This window comes from Lycium barbarum, chromosome 9 (assembly GCF_019175385.1).
Source record: "Lycium barbarum isolate Lr01 chromosome 9, ASM1917538v2, whole genome shotgun sequence".
Taxonomy (NCBI): Eukaryota; Viridiplantae; Streptophyta; class Magnoliopsida; order Solanales; family Solanaceae; genus Lycium; species Lycium barbarum.
Window position 1 is genome coordinate 17057768 of NC_083345.1, and position 21082 is coordinate 17078849.

A 21082-nucleotide genomic window follows, 5' to 3' on the forward strand; every position below is an offset into this window, starting at 1 on the left:
TCTACCTAATATTCCAGATCAAAACGAAGGGTTATTGCATAATCATTACCAGACCCCAAAGGATGTAATCAGGCATATTTTAAAAAACTAGTTTTACACCCTTCTTTTAAAAGAAAACTAGAGGACGAAAGAAGAAGCTCTTACATCGGATAAAGCCTACTCCTTGCTTTTTTCAACAAGCTACTAATTTGAATGGACTCCCGCCCCCAAAAGCGGAGACCGAAGAACCGCCAGGTTGTCGAGGACACGTCTGAAGAGGAGGCTTGGCTGAGGAAAAGGCAAATGGTATTTGGAGGAATAGACAAGGCATGATTTTCGTCTTGATGAAGTGTAGAAGTGCTTTGCACGTGTATACTTAACGTTTATTACTTACGCGTACAAAAAATAAAAAATTATCACCTAATTATATACATATTCTAAAGTATCTGAGTTTAAACTCAAATTTATAGCGTACAAAAGTAGACAATAACACTACTTTCGGCCATAAATACTTACATGCTAAATCATATACTCCATGTTGTCTTTTGATCTACAAATATTATAATCATAATATACTATAAACAACAAATCAATTAGTGGCAATCCTAAATCAGTCTTCCAGAGAAACCACCCCCTCCTTTCCTTAGCTCACGAAACTTGGCTAGCGCTACAGATGGAGATGGTGGTCTTCATCATCCGTGAAGTTTGAAGGTGACAGGAGTTGAATATGGCGATTATTCGGAATCCGACATCCATCATTTATTAGCTCTACATTTCTCCATCTCTCAATTTCTTTTATTTCTGCAAATTTTTCAGTAAGGGAGAAAAAGAAAACGATAAAATAAAGAAAACGAAGATAAAAGACCAGAAATTGTTTGCTAAATCGAAAAGTATCTTTGAAGAAAATGTGAACCATTTCTCGCCATTAATGTTCTTTGGACTTCGCTTTGACATATTTATTACTCCCTCCGTTCACTTTTACTTGTCCAGTATTCTAAAAATAAATTTTCACTTTTACTTGTCACTTTTAGCATATCAAGAGAAGATAATTTATTTTTTCCTGTTTTACCCATAGTACTAATTACTCACTTCAAATCATTTTTCAAATCCAATAAAAATATGCATCAATTAATATGGGTACATTGATAAATTATGCACTCCATTTATTATTTCTTAAACAACATGAAAAGTGCAAAGTGGACAAGTAAAAGTGAACGGTGGGAGTAATTGATTAGCATACATTTAATTAGTTAATGGCTCTTCAAATTCTACAGTTTTTTATTTTGATAAATAACAATTGCCTTAATTATGTTGTTAAGCCTCCTTTCTATACGTGTTCAATCTTAAGCTGTTATTCTAGTTTTGTTTGTCATTAATAATCTTGAATTAATATTTGTATTTAACCAGAATGTTATGATAAACATACATTGAGTGATTTTATACAATACTTTAATGTCAGACTACTATTTATTTGTAATAACTTTTACACATTCTGCTCATTATTCTCGGAATTCAGGTATGAAAGCTTTGTTTCCACGATTCACAAATATTAATTTGGATCATTTGGCAGGATAAGTGCACAAAAAATTAAGTTGACTATTACTCCCTCCGTTCACTTTTACTTGTCAGTATTCGAAAAATAGATTTTCACTTTTACTTGTCACTTTTAGCATATTAAGAGAAGACAATTTTATTTTTCCTGTTTTACCCATAGTATTAATTACTCACTTCAAATCATTTTTCAAATCCAATAAAAATATGCACTAATTAATATGGGTGTCATACCCCATTTTAACCGGGTTAAATTAAAAGTACGACATATTAGAGATTCCTGTTTTTATTTATTTGTTTTATTTTAAGGAATCGCCACCTAATTATTTATGGTGAATTAGGACACCTAAATTTATTAAAGTTATTTTAAAATTAACTCTGTTTTAAAAGTCTGCGAAACTTAAAATTCTAGGTAAGAGTTCAATTAATCTAGAGGGAAGGTATTAGGCATCCTCTAAATTCCATTAATAATGGTTAACCGACCGGACTTAGGTGAATTAATTAGGCTAAAAGAATACAAATATAAATATTTTAAATATTTGAAAGATCATTTGTAAATGTTGCTAAAGTTGTAAATAGAAATGTAATAATGTTGTTTAAAGTAAGACTTGAAGGAAAATAGTTATAATTTGCATGGGAGAAGGCTTTAGATGCTATTTAAAGGTAAAGCTTGTGAAAGACTTATTACTTAATTAAAAAAGTAAGTGTTAACATATGCTAACGTTTAAAATGCTATAGATATTTGAGGAAAACATTAGTAATGTATATGTTGCAAATAAGATTTAACGTATGAGTAAATAAGGTTTGGCTAACCAAACGAAAGCGAGGAAAGGCCAAATAATTAGAAACTAACGGAGCCTTAACCAAATCAGTTGAAAATTAATCCCTTTTTGCGTGAAAGAAAAAGGCACTTGATTTAGCTTTCAACATTGGAACTCAGAGGTAAGTTCGAAAGCAAGAAAGGGTGATGATAAAGAAAATATTAACTAGGGAGGAATCCTAAATGAGTAATCAACTTTATTCTAAATTCCATTATTATCACGAGATCCACAGATAGCAAATGACTTAAAGTAAACCTTAAAGAAAGCACACAAGCAACACATAAGCACACCAACATAATGAAACAAATCACTTTCAATGGCTTTGTGCAAGCTCAACATAGGGAAGAAAAATGGGGAAGCGTCAGGTAGCGGACAGCTTGCAATGCCTCGCGAGATGGCGTCGAGTCTTAAAGTAAGACTCTTCGACTCCGGTGTGCCATGCAAAAGAAAAGAAAGAAAAAAAAAAGAGTAGGATTAGAGCACGGCATAATGCAATCATCATACATGGAAAAAACTTAAAAATAATTATCATATACGAAGGAAAAATATTCAGCACAAAACAGAAGCTACAGCTGAAACTAATGTCTTACAAAAACAGATGAAATGGAAACAGGGGCAGGCCCAATAACATGTCCAAACAACAAAAGAAACAAATAAAGTGTGACTGTTTCAATTTCCAAACTAAATGGCTCGTGTATACCGGATGTGCATCATAATGTACTCATGGGTTTCACATTCGTGAAATAAACAACTGCCAATGCCAATACAGATCAAAGAAATGGTTTATCTGAAGGTGAAAAAAGGATCTACGGTATTGGGAAAGTGCTGATACTACGTTTTGTTACAGACGAGAAAGCTACACAACTAAGCAAACACATAATTCATAAAAGAAGTTTTAAACCATTTTTGATATAGCAAGACCAAGGCAGAGTCTTTCTTTGTTATGGTCTGTTTAGCTTCCAGTATAATAGGCATAAGGAATTTAAAGGGTATCCAATGTAAACACATTCATGAAAATATGCCAATGAACAGTATGGGTAGAACAAAAACCAGCATAAGAGGGCAAGCAGTTCAGACCTATCGATGGCCATAATGTCTACTCAGAACAAGAGGTCTACAAGGCTGTTTCTAAACAATTTTTAAAGTTGAAGCAGTTGGCATCTAACATTTGATACATGTTCCTAAAATATGCTCATATTAGTTAAGCAAAATGTGCACATCCGAATAAACTTTCAAAACCAAAATCTTCATATTCTTTTGAACTGGATAAGATTTAAATAAAACAGCAAAGTAGAGATTAAATAGGATGTTTTTGGACTTGAGGGATCTGGAAATGAAAAGGGCATACTTTACAGCCCCTTTTTTGACTTAGAAGAGAAAAAAAAAAACTTTGAAAGAGAGAATGCTACTGATTTCCATTAAACTTCAGCATTTCTAAAACCTAAAAAAGAACCTAGTCCAAAGTTAATATTTCAAATAAAAACCAGAATTCCAACCTTAAAGTAAACAATCCCAACACAGGAGTTAAACAACGATTCACAGTTTATGAAGAAGAAAGCTATTAAGTGGTCAAAATAGATATAGAACACAAAGCTCACTCTATAACCGAACAAAGAATAAAATCAGTAGCAAACCAAACAAAAAAAAAAGTAACACAAAGCTAAGTTCATGTGGTTAAAACGGATATAGAACGAACTCTGGAAAACATGCAGCAAGCAAACAAACCAAACTTGATCAAAGTACGTGAAAGGAGACTGTTGTCTATTCTAAGTTCGAAATCGCACTCGTAATCTCAATTCTGCAAATCCTAACTGAAACAGATCCGAATGACTTTAATGGATAACAACACAGTGGTATATTGACTCCTCAACGAATTGGAGCTAGATTTTTTAGAGCCACTTGCTAAAGGTTCGCAACCGCAAGGTTCAGTTAAAGTTAAGCCCATTCCTTTACTCGTTTAACACGTAGGCCTTATGTGTTACCACCTGTTTTTTTAATCATATACTCAATATACCTAGGATATACACACCATGATGTGTATATCAGATGTATATCGAATGTATACCTTCTTATTACCTTGATAACCCAATGTATATCCTATGTATATCGGCTTTAAATAGGTACTAAGTCCTGGAAATGTAGTCTTAAGCAGCCGAACTACAGCAGACATCTTTCAAAATCATTTAGCATTTAATATCTTATCCTAATTCAAATAGCCCAGCAAATAAATATTGAGACTCGCTGATCACATGAATACCAATGCGGAATCCAAACAGAGATGAACTAATTAAAAACTGTCATAGAACACCAACTAAACCAAATGCAGCCATAGTATCCAGTACTGCCTAAACACAACAACAACAACTAAACTAATAATCAAACAGCAAACCAAGACCAAACGAAGAAAACAAAAAAAAAAAACATACATACGGAAAACAACAAGAACTGTAAATGAAAAATAAAAGACAGGAAATAAATTTACCGACCTTTTGTGGGTACAGTGAAGTGGGGCGTCGACGTCACGGATTTATGCCCGAACTCGAACGAACCCGATTAAAGTAGCTAAAATTTCAAACCGAAAAGGTAAAAGTAGAGTAATTGTTGGATGTTCTTTTTCAAGTAAGGCTATCTTTAATGATTAAACTTGTGTTTTGTAGGGAATTTTTTGGTTCCAGATCCTTGGTCCCTTTCTTGTCTGTTCGATCTATAGAGTGAGGAGAGGGGGAGCGTATGAGAGAGGAGCGGCGTGGGGAACAAAGGCGACATGAGCGTGGGGGGGGGGGGGGGGGGGGGGACAAGAGAACGTGAGGAGCAGTGATGGTGGAGATGGCAGAACGAAGTGGGGAGAACGTGAGGGAGAGCGAGAGAGAGAAGAGAGGAGAAAGAAGAGGCGGCTGAAGAGTTTTAGGGAAAAGGACAGAAAAGAGAAAGAGATTAGGGTAAGAAGAAAAAATAAGGGAATTGGGTTGGACCGGGTCGGGTCAATTTCGGGTATGGGCTGGATTGAGTAGGGGAATTATTTGGGCTGGGTGAATTAAACATATGGGTTGAGAATGTGGGTTGGGTATTGAAATGTGGATTGTTTATTTGGGTAGGAAAATAATATTATATTTGTATTTTGGGCCATTAATTTGGCTGAAAAATATGGATCCTTCTTCCTTTATTTAAATTATTTTTTGGGTTTCTAATTTAATAACTAGTACAATATATACTATGTGGAGACAATTAATAATTAATATGTAGGAAAAATAAGAATTTAACAAAGTGTTGTCTGGTAATTAATTTAACGAGTCCGAACCCGAAAATGAAACGATAACGAACATTTAAAATTTGTGATAAAGTAGTGTTCGTAATGTTGAAAATAAAAGTAGCGATATTAATAGTAGTAGCAATAAAAAATGAAATAGTGAAAATAAAGTATTCAGCTTGTCAATAAACTTAGAACCCGAGTGAATAAAATTAGATAAGGAGGGACAAAATTGGGTGTCAATAATGGGCATATTGGTAAATTATGCACTTCATTTATTATTTCTTAAATAGCGTGAAAAGTTTAAAGTGGACAAGTAAAAGTTAACGGAGGAATATTGATTTCCTGTTAAATATCTGATTCCTAAGCGTTACACTTATTCAAAAGTCATTTCATTGAAAGTAAATTTGTTAGTGATTTCATATTAAAGATACATTAACTTTAATTTTACTTTTAGTTTTTGTACGTTAATGCCAAGGGTTATGCATGCTGAATGGGTAAAAATGTCCAACATTTTAAGGGTATTAATGTCCAACAACAATTTAAGTTTATTTTAGTAATTCAGCTTTTAACTTTGTTGATTCCCATTTTTGATACTCCCTCCGGATCAAAAAGTGTCTACTTAGCCATTTGCACACTCCTTAAGAAAATACTAACTCCTAGACAAAAATAAGTAATTTGACTAAACTGCACCTAGTTAAATAGGTATTGAGATTTGATCACATAGCACGTAATAGGGGCAAATCTGGAAATATAAGGTTAATTATTTCTTGATTTGACAAGTGGATACTCTTTTTGACCCCCAAGAAAAAAAAAGGTTAAGTGGTCACTCTTTTTTACCCCAAAAAAGAAGAAGCTAAGTGGACTGTTGGACACTCTTTTTGATCCGGAGGGAGTATGATTTAATAAATGTATTAAGTCACTTAAATAGGATTAATGTTTACACATTCCCAAAGCAACGGTTACACTTCCAAAAATGAATGCAGAATTCACTTTATTAAAAGTTACCCCCTCCGGATAAAAAAGAGTGTCTACTTAGCTATTTGCACATTCCTTAAGAAAATATTAACTTCTAGCAAAAATAAGTAATTTGACTAAACTACCATTAATTAAACAGGTATTGAGATTTAATCACTTAACACTTAATAAGGATAATTTTAAAAAAATAAAGTTAATTGTTTATTGATTTGGTAAGTGAACACTCATTTTGAAAAGAAAAAAAAGGTGGTAAGTGGACGCTCTTTTTGATCCGGAGAGAGTAATATTTAATGTTGGATTAAAAAATCCAGTAATGATACAACGTGGAAGAACTCACCGTCTTCAGTAACATATACAGTCAAGTCTCTCTAGAACAACATCGTTGGGTCCGAAATTTTTCCAACTGTTATAGAGAATGGTTGTTATACACCTATAACAACATTGACATTTAAATAATACTTCGCTGTTATAGGCAAAAAAGATGCATAAAATCTAATTTTTATTTTTAATTGTCAAATTCTAAGCTTAATCACACTTTGTACACGAAGGAAAATCGTTTAATAATGAAAATATATATATATTCATATAATATTTTTTGTCATAAATAGTGTATTTAATGATCAAATATTTGGTCAAAATCTTTACACTTATTATTGGTAATCACAAATATTCTATTTTTATAAAGATGGTTAATTAATATATTACTAAAAAAAGAAGATAGTTGTTATATGGGGGTAATTTTACAAAGAGTGTGCTGTTATAAAGTTGGTTGTTGCTGTTATAGGTGAAATGTTGTTGTAGAGAAGTAAAATATAACATAAAAAATTGATTTCGAAAAAACTTGACTGTTATAGAAAGATGTTGTTATATGAGGGTGCCGTTATAGAGAGGTCTCACTGTATGTAAAGAATTGGAAGGGACTCGAGCCCGACAACGTGATCATTTAAATGTGCCAAACTAAATGCTTCATTGAACCTGGTTAAAATTCTAAAAATGATCAGCAATTTCTACCATAATTAATAGAAAATTCATTAAAATTTAATGGTGATTTTATTTCTGAAGTGTTTTTACAATCTTCTACATGAATATTGAAGGAATAGTTCATGACCAAAGGGTGAAAATGTCCTTCAATTTTTAATTGACATTTTGATAATTCAACTTTTCAACTTAGAGTCTTCCCACTTTTAGAATTATATATATATATATATATATATGTATATGTATATTGGTCAACCAGGCATATTTTAATTTCAAAAGCAAATAAGGTCTGGTCAAGTAATCTCATTAATAATAGCATAGTTTGTTGTACACAGAAGATGTTCCAATAGGCTAGTTAGCATAGATCTTGATCATATTATATTTGCCAAGTACAGTCAAACCTCTCTACAGTGACAGTGTTTGTTCGAGAATTTCAGAACTGCTATAATGAAGTGTTGTTATGTATGTATACTGACATTTGATGTTTGGATCTCATTTAGCTATTATAAACAAAAATACGCAAAAAATTATTTTTCTGTACTTTTTATGTTATAAACGAAAACAAAATACTTGTTAATATTTAATCCATTAATTAAAATTGTAATGACTAATAAATTCGTAACTAGTTGTGCTGTATCGACAAAGAATTAAAATCTAAGGAACATATGCATTTTAAATTAATTGAAAATTTAAATGTTTCAAGTTTGACATAAGATTTTACAATTATAGGTTGTTTGTAAATTCTAGTCTCTTAGTGATAATATAACTCTTGAATTAATGATGATTTTTTTTCAAACTTTTAGCAAAAAGGATTTTGATTACCAAAATATTTTAATATTTTTTATGCGAAATATATTTCTTACAAAATATTACCCCCTCCGGTTAAAAAGAGTGTCTACTAGGTCATTTGCAAATTAAATAGGTGATTTGGTCACTTAATACTTAATAAGGGTAAGTCTGAAAAAATAATGTCAATTCTTTCTTGATTTGGTAAGTGAACGCTCTTTTTGAACTAAAAAACAAACGCTAAGTGGACACTCTTTTTGAATCGGAGGGAGTATTATACAATATTTGAGTATGACTGTTATAGTGAGGTAATTTTACAAAGAGTGTACCACTATAATAAATGTCACTGTTGTTATAGGTAGAATGCTATTATAAAAAAGTAAAATATAGCATGAAAAATCGGTTCTGGATAAGCATTTGACACGTTGCATCTTATGGCATTAATTTTAACCGATGGGTTCCTACGAATAGATGATTGAAGACAGTAATTAATAGGAAAACAGAAAATAGGCAAGAGTAAAGTTAGCTGGTATAATCAACTGCTGCAGTCAAACACATAGAACTAATAAGAACCAAAAATGACAATCACAACGAATCAGTGTTGCAAAAGAATAATAGGCCATACCAGCTGGTAATTAAATTAGAGACGAGCACTTGAGGAAAAACATAGCCCACGCTTTGAATGTGATTATTAGAATTTTGTGCTAATAACATGTTGTAAAATAAAAGATAAAAAAACAGTAACACAAAGAGAATCGAAGAATATGTAAAGAGAAAGTAGAGGCTTTTCTATCTCATCAAGCGTATATCATATCAATTTTCATATCTTTATTTATACTATTACATAAAAGATTATAAAAAGGTAACCTTAAACGCAATATTAACTATTGAGATCATGGAGGAGGTTAGTGAGGTGCGGGTAACATCGTAAAGGAGGTATGGGAATAAAAAAAAAAAAAAAAAAAAACGAAGTCGAATTTGTTGCACAGTATCTTTGCCTAAGGCAGTCAAGCATGGTTTTGCATATTGTGACACATTTGTTAGGACTTACAGCAATGTGGTTCTTTATTTCTTTACCAAAAATGAGTAATCTCTGCAATGGGTCGATTGCAAAGTTAGAAAGTGACATCAAAACCTGAAAAAGATGAAAAAGTTCTCTCAAAATTTGCTTCCTTCATGTCCTATCAATTATCATACTCTTTAAATCGGCTTTTTTTGTCTGTGTGAAATTGTATTAGACAATTCTACGTCAACTTTTGTGCAGTCTCCAACAATGGGGTTTCATAGTTTACTGGAACTTGCTAAAATGTGGTATATGGATCGAGAAATCCAATAAGAGATATTTCAATTACCTTAATTAGTAAGCAAGAAGAAAAAAAATTCTAACCTTCATAACCATGTCACTATTTTGAATTTTGGCACCTCTAGGCTCTAGTAGTTTAATTCAGCACGATATCTAACTGCAACATGTTTACTGAAACTGACAGCGACTTGCCTTTTCTTTCTCAAATTCATTGCTAATTTGCTCTTTAATGGTAAATTTGTAGTCTTATACGACAAAATTGATAGACCATATATTACAAGTTTTGCTGAAGCTACGACAGTTTCTAAAGAAGAATGATTACTCCGGCAAAGCAGCTCCGATGTATATTCTTTGCGATGATGCTTGTTTTGCCGCTTGTAGTTTTCGGCGCGGATGATGTTCATAGAGCTGACTTCCCTGATACTTTCGTTTTTGGTTCCGGTTCTTCTGCTTATCAAGTCAGTAATTTTTATTTTCACTCCCACAATTATACATTTAAATGTACGATTTAATAACAGTGAAGTTGAGAAGATATTCAAGTCAATTCCTACTCAAAAGAGGAAAGAAATAAAAGGAAACTTTTTTTATTTGTTGGTTTTCGAGTGTGATTGGGATTTAGATCCTTTCTAGGAAAGGATTAGACCTAGTAGTATAAATACATGCTAGTTAGGATTTATTAAGGACAGAACATAGAACCTACGAGTATTTAATCTTGTAACTTACTTTCTCCCTTGATATTAATAAAAGTGTCGGCCGTTCTCCGTGGACTAGGATCACATCGATCCGAACCACTTTAATTACTGTGTTTTTATTGTTTCTGCGCTAACAATTGGTATCAGAGCCTACAGGTGGTGAGATCTAGGAGACAATGAGATTATGACATCTATGAAGTTTGAGGTAGCGAATTTTGATGGGCGAAGTAATAACTTCAACATATGGAAGATCAAGATCATAGCGTTGTTACGGAGAGAAGGATCAGTCTATGCTTTGGACGACTCGTATCCCGAAAATACGAAAAAGGCCAAGAAGCAGAAGATTGAGATGGATGCGTTTAGCGCAATTCAATTGTCCTTATCAGACAACGTGTTATGTGAATTTAATACCGAGAAAACAGCTACGAGTTTGTGGTAGAAACTTGAAGATCTCTACCAGAAGAAATCAGTAACCACTAGAATGTTGTTAAGGCAGCGTTACACACCTTCAAGATGAAGATAGGTACAACTTTACGGGATCATCTTGATGCTTTTAAATAATTGGCTATGGATATTACTCATGCTGATATTAAGGTGGGAGATGAAGAACTAGCGTGCACTCTACTGCTTTCATTATCACTGGCGTATAAAGACGTAGTTAATTCAATGATGTACAGTAAGGAGGTGGTCACGTTACAGATGGTAAGACATGCATTGGATTCGAATGAAGTAAGAAACCATATCAACAATGGTAAGAAAGCGGACCATGGTGAGGGTTTGACGGTTAGAGGTCACTCGAGCCAAAGAGAGAGAGAGAGAGAGAGAGAGAGAGAGAGAGAGAGAGAGAGAGAGAGAGAGAGAGGAAAATCCGTAGCTAGGTCAAAGTCTATGAAAAGGATGAGTAGGAAGGATGCAGAATGTTGGGGTTGTCATCAAAAGAGTCACTTTGAGAGGGATTGCCCGAATAAGAAGATTGATAAAACAACAGTCAGTTCATCTATGGTTCAGGTAGCTCAGACATCTGGAGAAGATTATATGCTAACTGCTTCAACAGATGACATTCAGACACACAAGTAGATTTTAGATTCAGCTTGTACCTTTCACATGTGCTTCAGAAAAGATTGGTTTACTAACTACGAGTAGACGAGTGGGACTGTACTTATGGGTAACGATGCAGTATGTGAAATAGCAGGCATTGGTTCAGCCCGTATACGGTGTCATGATGATATCATAAGAACATTATCAAATGTTCAACATGTTCCTAATATGAAAAAGAATATGATCTCTCTTGGTACTCTTAATAAGCTCGGATATAAGCATGCGGGTGAAGGTGGAATCTGTAAGGTGACCAAGGGTTCTCTGGTCATGTTAAAGGCCAAACTGGAGGGTGGTCTTTATGTAGTTATGGGCAGCACCATTCTAGGTACTGAAAATGCTGCAACCTCACAGTTATCAGATGATGACAAGGCTAAGATATAACATATGAGATTATGTTACATGAGCGAGAGGGGGTTGGCAATTTTAAGAAACCGAAACCTTTTGAAAGGTGAGAAGATTAGTACACTTGATTTTTGTGAGAATTGTGTCCTTGTAAAGTAGAAACGGGTAACCTTTACCACGGGCAAGCACAAAACCGAAGGGGTACCTGACTACGTTTATTCAGATTTATGGGGTCTATCTCAGGTTCCATCCTAGGGTGGAAAGAGGTATCTTCTTACTTTCATTGATGATTTTTCACGAAAGGTTTAGGTATACTTCTTAAAGGCTAAAAGTAGTGTCTTTGAGAATTTCAAAAACTGGAAGACATTAATTGAAAATCAGTATGGCAGAAAGATTAAGTGTCTTCGAACAGATAATGGCTTGGAGTTTTGCAATGAAGAGTTTGACAATTTATGCAAGGTTCATGGTGTATTGAAACATAGAACTGTTAGGCATACACCACAACATAATGGAGTAGCTGAAAGGATGAACCACACTCTTCTTGAGAAAGCATGATGTATGCTCTCTAATGCCAAGGTGACTAAGGAGTTCTGGGTGGAAGCAGTAAATAATGCTTGCTATGTTGTTAATCATTCTCCAGCATCGACAATTGACTTCAAAACTCCAAATGAGGTATGGTCAGGTAAACCGTCTGATTACTCATACTTTAGAATATTTGGATGTCCTGCATATTATCATGTAAGTGATGGAGAACATAGAACCTAAGAGTATTCAATCTTGTAACTTACTTTATCCCTTGATATTAATAAAATTGCCAGCCGTTCTCCGTGGACTAGGATCACATTGATCCGAACCACGTTAATTACTGTGTTTTTATCGTTTCCGCGCTAACAATTGGTATCAGAGCTCGAAAAGATTTATTTATGGGATATGCTGAAGGGGTAAAAGGATATAGAATATGGAGTTTAGATCCTCTTAAGTTTGTAATCAGTAGAGATGTTACTTTTGATGAGGCCTCTATGCTTAATCCTGGAAAGACTTCTATTGGGTTTGCAGGACAGAAAGTTCTTACAACAAAAACGGTGGAAGAAAATGTGAAACTCATCGAGCAGGAGGATCAAGTGACTCAGGTGGAGTCAGATAATGAAAAAGCTCACACAGTAATACCTGAAGTTGAACCATACAGTATAGCTACTGGAAGGGACAAACGAACTCCGAAGCCTAATCCAAAATATTATCCTCAGCCTTCGCAAGCTAATGTTGTGGCCTATGCATTAGCTACTGCCGAGGAGGAAATAAAGGATTTGGAACCTTCAAGCTATACAGAAGCTACTATGTGTGGTGAAGCTGATCAATGGCGTTTAGCCATGACCGAAGAGATGGAGGCTCTGCACAAGAACCCGACATGAGATTTGGTGAGTCTACCAAAGCGGAAGAGAACTGTTGGTTGAAAGTGGATCTTCAGAAAAAAAGATGGCATTCCGGGTGTAGAAGATGCTAGATACAAAGTGAGATTGGTTGCTAAGGGCTTTTGTTAGAAGGAGGGAATCGACTACAATGAGATTTTATCACTAGTCGTGAAGCATAGCTCATTCGTTTGTTACTAGGTTTGGTTTCCCATTATGACTTAAAGCTTCATCAGCTTGTTATCAAGACTACATTCTTACATGGTGAACTTGAAAAAGTGATCTTCATGAATCAGCCCGAGGGTTTCCTTTTTGAAGGAAAAGAAGATCAGGTTTGTCAATTGAAGAAATCTCTGTATGGTTTGAAACAGTCCCCACGACAGTGGTACAAGAGATTTGATGCGTTCATGATTACTAAAGGTTTCTTGAGAAGTGCATTTGATAGCTGCGTGTATCACATGACGGTATTTGGTGATTCAAATATTTATTTACTGTTATATGTTGATAATATGCTTATTGCTACTAATAGTATGGCAGAGATAAATAATTTGAAGAAACAAGTAAGTAAGGAGTTTGACATGAAAGATTGAGGTGAAGCTAAGAAAATCCTTGGAATGGAGATTCACAGGAAGAACAGTGAGGTACATCTCTCACAGAAAAAGTATATTGAGAAGGTAGTTCAGAGGTTTGGCATGAATAAATGTAAACCCGCTACTTTACCGTTAGCACAACATTTCAGACTTTCTTCTTTGATGGAACCGCAATCAAAGAAAGAGGTGGAGTACATGTCAAAAGTTCCTTATTCTAGTTGCAGTTGGTAGCATTATGTATGTTATGGTTTGCACTCGGCCTGATATTGCTCTAGCAGTGAGTGTGGTAAGTCGATTCATGCCTAATCCGGGTAAGACGCATTGGGAAGCAATGAAGTGGATATTGAGATATCTTAAAGGTTCGTCAAATATTGGTCTAACTTTTTGCGGGATGAGAAATGAAGGCTTCTCGACCCTTGGTTATGTGGATTCTGATTGTTGACACCCAATTTTGACCCTCCTTTCTTCCTATTTATTTCCTCGAGCTTCTAAATTATTAATAAAACAAATGCTTTACCGTCACTAATATTTGCACCATTGAGAAGATATTCAAGCCAATTCCTACTCAAAAGAGGAAAGAAATAAAAGGAACTTTTTTTCTTTGTTGGTTTACGAGTGTGATTGGATTTAGATCCTTTCTAGGAAAGGATTAGACCTAGTAATATAAATACATGCTAGTTAGGATTTATTAAGGACAGAACATAGAACCTAAGAGTATTCAATCTTGTAACTTACTTTCTCCCTTGATATTAATAAAAGTGTCGGCCGTTCTCCGTGGACTAGGATTACATCGATCTGAACCACATTAATTACTGTGTTTTATCGTTTCGGCGCTAACAATAAATCCTATACACTGACTGTGAAAAACATGAGTGTCTTCCTTAACGTAGATCTCTTTCACCAGTTTATAGAAGTTAAACTCTTACTTATATAGTGTTTATTAACAAATACAATAGATCTAATACATATATGTGTATGGGTGCATACTTCAAATACCTTGAATTAGAATACATATATTACATACACATAGAGGCGGATTCAAGATTTGAAGTTTAGGTGTTACTGCAGCAAACTCAAGTTAATTACAATAATAACTGGGGTTTACTAGAAAATATTTATGGATTTCATTATTAATAGGTAGAGTTTTTGCAAAAGTTACTGATTCACGTGAACCCATAACTTCTAAGCTAGGTCTATATCTTTGGTGCCTGCCCTATGTATATGTAATATGTATGTGAGTATGTGTGTATATATATGGATATACAGTGTTAATTAGCAAGTATAGTAGACAGTAAATACTTGACATAGCGGTTCACTTGGTGAAAGGTTGAAGGGGTAGCATTTGAAGATGGAAGGACTCCTAGCATTTGGGACACCTTTGCTCATGCGGGTTTGTTCTTCTTTAACCCTTGTGGTTAATCTCTGAATGTCAGAGTATGCTATGGTTTTTTTAGCAGGATGAACTAATAGTTTTGTAAATAATAGAATTATAAATTTTCTCAGTTTTATTAGAAAGTTAAACAAAAAGCTTTAGTGGTACTAAATAAAATAATATTTTAAAAGATCGCTATCATTCGGGAAAGGCCGGTATATTAGTCGTGTTCCTACCAGAGGCGGAGCCAGGATTTCAAGTCTGGGGGTTCAAATCATAAGACAGGACAACGACCTCAAGCTAATGTATAACAACCGTTAAACTAACGAACAAGTATCGGTATTTAATATATTCAAAAAGGCGACAAACTACTTATACACTACATAAATATAAGCATTATCATTACAATTGCACTCGACGAGTTGTCATCTTTTGAAAACGATCAATGATCGCATCATTAGGTACACTTTCAAATACTTCATCCTCTATATAACAAACTAAACAATCATTCAAAAAGCCATCACTAATTCTACTTCGCAAGTCATTTTTAATAAACTTCATTGAGGAAAAAGCTCTTTCCACTGTTGCAGTAGCCACAGGTAATATCAAGCTTAACTTCACAAGCAAATAAACAAGTCCCCATGTCTTGTGCATATTTGATTTAACCAACGCCATCGAAAGATCTCCAAGTCCTTTCAAATTTGAAAAAGCTTTGTCCACTTCTCTCACATAGCTTTTAAAGGCTATTAACATTTAACAATAAAATAATCTTAGTGTAGACTCATCTAAAAACAGCATTTGCACTTCTTTAATTAATCATAGTTCACAATCTTAAAGTAATTTATTTGCAAAAAAAATATCTTAAGCTTGGTCTCATATTTAAAGAGAAACATATTGCACTCTATGTTGGTACAATTTATATGCAGATAAATATCATTCATGTAGATAAATATCATACTGATACATGTCAAATTCAGGAATTCAGAGCTACAACAAACAACAAGGGAACAACAATTGCTGGATAAGACAACAATTTCAAAGAGAAACAAGAGGAAATTGAAGATAAAAATGGATACCGTACTGGATATTTGCACAATCTAGATGACACAAATGCAAAATGGGTTCTTCAGCTGCAACATTCGAGCTAAATGGGTACCGATCTGGAGTAGCTTGAAGAAAGAAACTCAAATATCTGAGCTTAGATGGGAGAATTTCTATAGATTTAGATTTCCATTTTTTTGTGGTTCGTTGAACTGCACTTTCCCTTTTGTTTTTTTGCTTTATGTTTTGTTTTTTTGTCTTGTGGACCCTTTGTTTTAATATTAATAAAATCAGCCCCTTTTGGGGCCTTATTCAAAAAAAAAAAAAAAGAAGGGAAAAAAGAAAGCAGTGCTTTATATCAAAGAAAACAGAAAAGAAAGTAATGGGTACTAGCGGGATTCGAACCTGCATCACGAGTGGGATAGTACTTCACTAGGCACTACCCAGCCACTGAACCGTTTGCTTGCTTATATATGGGGGTTCGCAAGTAAATATTATCTATATTTACTAATTTTTCTAATACAAATACAGGGTCTACGAAAAAGCTGGGGGGTTCGGCCGAACCCCCCTATATAACTATAGCTCCGCCCCTGGTTCCTACAGCAGCAACAACTGACACCTAAACTGTACAAGTTCGGTCCCTAAATTTTCAGGTGGATATGGAGGCGCCACTGCAGATGTATCTTGTGACGCATACCATAAATACAAGGTCTAGAAGATGAAACAGGATCAATTTAACCTTGAGTTCACATAATTGATGATTAATTTGACTGCCCTTAAAATCTGTTTATTGCGGGAAGATGTAAAACTCATGGCTGAAACGGGTTTGGAAGGGTATAGATTTTCTATTTCGTGGTCGAGACGTATTCCTAGTAGGCTCTTTTATTCAGCTAATAGTGCATATGATGCTGTTATTATTAAGCTTTATCTTCCTTTCTCATACTTGAGTTTTGCTTTCTATGTAGATGGAAGAGGTCCCGTTAATCCTAAGGGATTGCAGTATTACAATAATCTCATTGATGAAATCGTTAGTCATGGTATATATCACATTTCCATGTGCACTAGTTCTTATCTTTTTCAGTAGGAAGTTTGAATTTCACTTCTTGCAAGCAAGATTATGAGTTAATAAATGATCTATCGCTTATCTGATAGACTCCATTGTCCTTTCCTTTTGTTTTCCTTAATTTGTAGGAATTCAACCGCATGTTACTCTATGCCACAAGCACTTGAAGACGAATATGGAGGATGGATGAGCCGAAAGATAATGTGTGATGCAGAGTACTTCTAGTTTAGTTCATATGTTGGCTACATATTCTTTATCTATTAATCGAATGCATAAAAGTTGTTCATGTTTTTCTTTCAGCGATGACTTCACTGCTTACGCGGATGTGTGCTTCAAGGAATTTGGTGACAGAATTTTGCATTGGACTACCTTGAATGAAGTCAATGTATTCGCTCTAGCCAGTTATGATAATGGAATGTTCCCTCCAAATCATTGTTCCCGACCTTTCGGAGTGAAACACTGCTCCAGAGGTAACTCTCCAACCGAGCCATACATAGTTGGTCATAATTTACTACTCGCCCATTCAGCTGTGGTGAGACTCTACAGGAGAAGGTACAAGGTATCACCGATAAACATCATAATCCATGAGTGATCACTATCTGCTAGTGTTCTAGATCCCCAAATGTTTGCTAATAGTGTATATGCTCCAATGCAGTCAACCCAACATGGTATTGTTGGATTAAATCTCTTTGCTTTCTGGTCACTTCCTTCTACAAATAAAACAGCCGATATAATTGCAGCACAACGAGCTAATGATTTCTACATAGGCTGGTAAGATGCAGAAGTGTATTGGCCTAGCATCTCGACCATCTCAAACTTTAACGCTGATGGACTGAAGTTATTTGGTTCATTATAACTCCTATCCTTATTACAGGTTTCCAATCCCTTGATATTTGGAGACTATCCTGATATAATGAAGAAGAATGCTGGCTCTAGATTGCCCAAATTCACAAGACAAGAATCTAATCAAGTTAAAGGTGCTATAGACTTCATAGCCCTGAACCATTATATGAACATAAAAGTCAAAGACAGCTCCATCAGCCTGGAAACTGATAACAGAGACTTCCATGCCGATGCAGCATGTCAAGTTAGAAGTAAGAATAACGACTAATGCATCAATCATTATAAAATAAAGATAATGATCCACTTAACTGGCATTAGAAGACCATATTAATCAGCTTAAATTTGATCGGGTACTGAACCAACGCCAGTTCTTTACTGGATCAGTTTTTCTCTGTTATAGATTTGTCTGATGCAAGATTCAATGCTTCTATCACTTTATTTATGCAGTCATTCTTGGTGGTCCCTCTCCAGGCCGGGTGAGGATCGCGACATGCTTCAATTCTATGGTGCACTTGACCTTGTTTATGTTTATTTATTTTTCCGTTAACAATTTGTTCTGAATCAGTACCCAGTGACAGAACCTGATCTACAAGGAGTACTAGAATATTTCAAGCAATCTTATGGCAATCCACCTATGTATATTCATGAAAACGGTTCCCCCTTTTCTCTTTATCTCTCATTCTCACACACAAACACACATCAAATACCTATACCTTTGCTTTAAATTTCTGAGCCCAATAAAGTTTTATACGTGTTGGCGTCCCATAAAACAATAACTCTAAAAAACCTGGTGTTATTTGTTTTGGCAGGTCAAATGACACCCTGAAATGCATCGTTAAATGACACAAGTAGGGTAGAATATCTACAAGCTTATATTGGGAATTTGCTTGATGCTGTGAGGTAAGCCCCCTATCTTCACATTACACATTTGCTATTGATGAGAGACTACATGCATGAGCGGAGCTGGGGGGGGGGTGTGGAGGTGCGCGAAGGGTTCATCAGAACTCCCTGTTAGAAAAATAGGTTTCAAAAGTGGGGAAGAAATAATCCGGCTTTGATAGGGTAATCTCTATCGTTAAGGAATTTAAGTCTCCCTCTTCATTGTTGCCGGGATGGTGGCAAAATTTCCTCCAGGATTTACAAAGCCAATGAAATTCAAGTTTCAGCAATTAACTTGAATTTTTCACAAGAACAGAATGTTGTGATTTGTAGTGAAAACAATAGAGAGAAGAAGAGAAAGTCTGCAATTGTACGCCTTTTATTTTGGAATAATCAAGTATTTATAATACCTAAGTGTCTGTTCAATCCAACAGACTTAAATCCTATAGTAATAGGCACGTTTTAATTTTAACCTTTTATGAATAGGTATCTTTTTAATCACAACCAGTCATTTTAATGACTAAAAACATATTCACTAAAACCTATTCTCAATACTTCCCCATCAATCACTAACTAATACAAACACTCCCTTCGTCGAAAAATTACACACGGTAAAAAATTATTTTGTATGTATTCATAACAGATGTTGAATTCACTTGACTTCTTCGTGTGTTTACTTCTTTATATGTTGAATCCCCTTAATAAAAATTCTGGCTCCGCGATAGTAGAGACATGACATATTTAACTAAATATTTTTCTACCATAATATTACCTGCATCTGTTTGTTATTCTAGGAATGGATCGAATGTCAAAGGCTACTTCACATGGTCATTTTTAGATTGTTTTGAGTTAATGGACGCATATGGTTCGGGATTTGGCCTATACTACGTGGATTTGAATGACAAAGACTTAACAAGATATCCAAAGCTTTCTGCACATTGGTACTCTAACTTCTTGAAGGGAAAAGGCTCCAAACATACTTGTTGGGAATAAACCCACAACAGAAATAAAATTCAAAGTATTTACAGCGGAATAATAATGTAGCATCGTGATATGGTTAATCAACAAGAATAAAAAAAGCGATAATGACACCAAGATTTTTACGTGGAAACCCAAAAGGGAAAAACCACAGGCCGAGAGGAGCAACTGATATCACTATAGCAAGGTTTTACACTTTGTAGGTCTGAGTAAAATACTCCAAAGACTACTACACACTCAAAAGAAATTACCCTCTTTTAAGATTTTCCACCTCACTACAATATCGCTCACACTCTCTATTTTTCCTCACTGACTATTTTTCTATCTGTGAATGCCTCACTCTTCTTTCTCTCTTTGTTTGGTGTGATTAAAGAAGTGAGGGAGCTCCTCCTTTTATAGGAGAAAAATACTTGGCCTCCAAGCACAAAAATAGAAAAAGGAAAAGAATGAAAAATTTGTCTTCCACAAATTTTGCTTTGGCTCCAAGTTCAATTTTTAGCCAACTAAATTGGCACATGCCAATTATCACCAAATGGGATGGACTTCATCAATCTCCCCCTCCAGTCCCATTCACCTGAAAGTGGCAACGCCAGGCTTCTAGTTTGAGTGCATGCCGACAAGTTCCTTGCATAGCTCGAACTTGTCTTTTGGTACCACCTTGGTCAGCATATCCGAAGGATTCTCACTTGTAGAGATCTTCTTGACCTGCATAGATCCATCCTCTATCTTTTCTCGAATCCAGTGATATCTCACGTCTATGTGCTTCGTCCTTGCATGGTACATGGAGTTCTTGCTCAAGTCTATTGCACTTTGACTGTCACAATAGACGACATACTCCTCCTGATGCAATCCAAGCTCTTGAAGGAACCGTTTCAGCCATATTATCTCCTTGCCAGCTTCGGTAGCGGCAATGTACTCTGCTTCAGTTGTAGAAAGTGCGGCACACTTCTGCAACTTCGACTGCCATGATATAGCTCCCCCTGAAAATGTGAACAGGTATCCAGTAGTAGATTTACGATTATCAAGATCACCTGCCATATCAGCATTTGTGTAACCCTTCAAGACTGGATCAGATCCTCTGAAACACTAACAGTCTCCAGTAGTACCTCCCAAGTACCTAAGTATCCACTTGACT

At 35.0% G+C, this 21082-nt stretch overlaps 1 pseudogene; it reads left to right on the forward strand.

Moving 5' to 3' along the window:
- The first annotated feature begins 9603 nt into the window (after positions 1–9603).
- On the forward strand, positions 9604–20086 carry LOC132608923 (beta-glucosidase 11-like; annotated as a pseudogene).
- Positions 20087–21082: the final 996 nt, after the last annotated feature.